Genomic DNA, 3,309 nt, shown 5'->3' on the forward strand with positions numbered 1-3,309 from the left:
CGATTCCCTACCTCCCGCATGCGAGAGCGGGCGCTCTACCATTTGAGCTAAGCGCCCTCATACACAGACCATAAACGGAAGATCATCCGAGCATTGGGGCCCGATATTAGGGTAGAATCGGAGCTCACCGAGTCCGACAGCACGACACTACGGTAGCTAACGATCTCACGGACGACAGACCAACCGCAACATCGCAAGCTAACACGATAGCATGGACTGTGCCACTAAGCCATAGGGGAGCACAGCCACAGGAGCTATAGACGGGAGATCTTTGAGCCACGGAGCACGATACCAGCGTAGAAGCTGAGCTCCCCGAGCCACGGAGGACAGTACCACATTAAAACTCGATTGCACGGACGGCAGACCAGCCACGAAAATCACGGGGGTGCTTGGGGTGACCACGATTGCACACCGTGGAGCACGAAGCCCATGTAGAGCACGATAACACGGGCAACGCAGATGCACTACGCGAGCACAATACCATAAATACCATTACCACACCGCGATTGCTCCATAGCGTCGTAACGCGGTCGATTAAATCTTACCAGGAGAGCGCGATACACGGGCGACGGAACAACACGACTGCGTGGAGGCACCAAACCACGGATTAGGACCCTTCAGGTAGAGTACTTGGATGGGAAACCAACGACCACAAAAGACTATGAACCACGAAACCAGTGCAGCCCCCGTAAACGTTTGAGATCAGGAAATAGTTAGCATCCACGAAAGAGGGTCATACTACTGAAGAGCATGAGCCCAAGAGAGAGGGTCCATAATTACCAAGCATCATGGACCACGGGTGAGCAGGAAACCACGATGCCGGGAAGATCACATAAGATCGCAGGCCATTGAAGAACATGACTACAACCTGTAGTACGGATAACCGAAATGTACCAAACGACGATATTGTACGGGTCCACATGATACTACGGAAAGGCAAGTGGTTAAATACACGATGTCAAGATCTACGGGGTGAACCACGCTCTCTAAACAAGCGACACCAAGAAGCACTTAAATTTGCGGCCACCTCATCTACAACAAACCATGCCACTCCGCCGCGTAGCGGCGGCGAACGGCTAGTCTTACCTCTCTAGTGGAGTGTGTTGTCTGTCAGTCCGTCCGCGGCTAGGGTTAATAAAACTCACGCTAATACGCGCATTCTACTGGCTGCTGAGCGAAGGCGGCCTCGATTCGCTAAAATTGCAATATGTGGTGTACACACTGTATGTGGTCAACACATCGTACTTAAATGCACCGTTCAAATTTCATTTTGCCCCCATTTTAACGCTGGAGCGCCACCTCACGCAAAGGGCGCTGCCTGTGCGCGCGTTAGTTAGCATTGGTAGAAGGCGCCAATGCGCACACACGTAGTATATCGTCGTAGGAGCTGTTTGAAAAAATTGTAGGCCTTGGTGACTTATATTTCGGCTTAAATGAAGCCTTTAGTACTTATTGGTTATAATATGATTTGTTTTAGCTTTGTAGCATTTTTTTTAAATAATTTAACTTTCTAAGATAATTTTGCTTAGTACTATTCTAAAGCCTCATATTATTGCTTGCATACGTTTGTAGTAGTACTACACAAAATTAATTTAGTAGCGCTTATCAAATTAAATGCACTTAATATCTAATACTAATTACCTTAAAGTATTGTATCATATTTGCGTTAGATGAAGATGCACAATTTTTTATTAATATCAAATATTTAAAATATGAATATAGTGGCTTCCACCGCACATAACCATGTACACTTCTCCGCCACTAAAAAAAGAACGTTTTCTTTGTATTAGCGCGTATTTTGCACCCCTAAGAGCATGTGCGCCCTCTCGAACACGATACGTAACATACATGCAGTGCAGTGGGAGCAGTGTTTGTGATTGAATTAGCGTAGATGCACGTGATTAAACAAGAACACGAAACACGGAGGAACAGCGAGTCAGATCATGTACATAACGCGATAGAAGGAACAGCTTGAAATACGGAAAGTCACGGACGATAAAAGAATAGGCCACGAAATTTCATACGAAGCACGAACCAGGGAAGAGCCTGAAAAACACGGAGCCGCACGATCAGATGACATCGGGTGAGAGCTGAAATAATGAAACGCCAACACGCTGAAAAAGCACGGACCAAGAGAGAGCACGTTCACAGTCACGGTAGACCACGCAGCTGTGCGAGTGCACGGAAAGGAGTTCTCCCACCACAGGTTACCCCGAAGCACGGTCGGCGGCCAAACACAAATTCACGGGAGAGCATAAGCGGGAAGTCACTGAACATTGGAGTACGATACCAGGACAGCCCACCGACCCACGGCACACGATACTACGGTAGCTAACGATAGCTTGGACTTCTAACCAACGTCAACACCACGCCATAAACGACAGCATAGACGTTGGATTAGCCACTAAACCGTGGGAGAACACGCAGCCACGCGAAATCACCGAACCACGGAGCCGGGTACCAGTGTAGAGCCTGAGGTCACCTAGCATCGAGGGACAATAGTGCATTACAACATGATTGCACGGACGACGTACCAGCCACGAAGTCACAGGGAAACGATTCGGGATACCACGGTTGCACACCGCGGAGCACGATACCATTGTAGAACACGATACGCGGGCAAAGCAGATGCACTACGCGAGCACAATACCGTAGACATCATTGCCATACCGCGATTGCACGATAGCATGGTAACGCGGTCGATGGAACCTCACCAGGAGAGCGCGATACACGGGCGACGGAACCACACGACTGCATGGAGGCACCAAACCTCGGAATAGCACTCTAGACCGAAGACCATTCAGCCGGGGAACACCATACCAGTGTAGAACCTGAGCTTACCGAGCCCCCAAGGGACATTAATACATGAGCCCCCGAAGGACCGTATTACCTGAGAACCGCATTGCACTCGAAGGGTGGACCCCCACCAAATAAACGAAGGGGCTCTTAGGGGGACACGATTTCACTTGTGGAGTACGATGTCATTGCAAAACAAAATAGCTCGGCCAACGCAGGTGCACTACGCGAGTCACAATAACATAGACAGCATTATCATACCGCGATTGCACGATAGCGTGATACCGCGGTCGATGGAACCTCACCAGGAGAGCACGATACACCGGGTGATGGAATAATACGACTGCGTGGAATGCGCAAAACCACCAAAATATCTACTCTTCCGGCCCAGAGTACCAGCGATGGTGAGGGCCAACGGTCTACGAAAAGAATGCCGTACTAACCAATTAGGATTCCCAAAAAAAGAGGGTCGTAATAAACCCAATAAAGCAGGCCGGGGGTCACCGGGTGGGG

The sequence above is a fragment of the Phytophthora infestans genome, genomic scaffold (genome assembly GCF_000142945.1).
Source record: "Phytophthora infestans T30-4 supercont1.73 genomic scaffold, whole genome shotgun sequence".
Classification (NCBI taxonomy): Eukaryota; Oomycota; class Peronosporomycetes; order Peronosporales; family Peronosporaceae; genus Phytophthora; species Phytophthora infestans.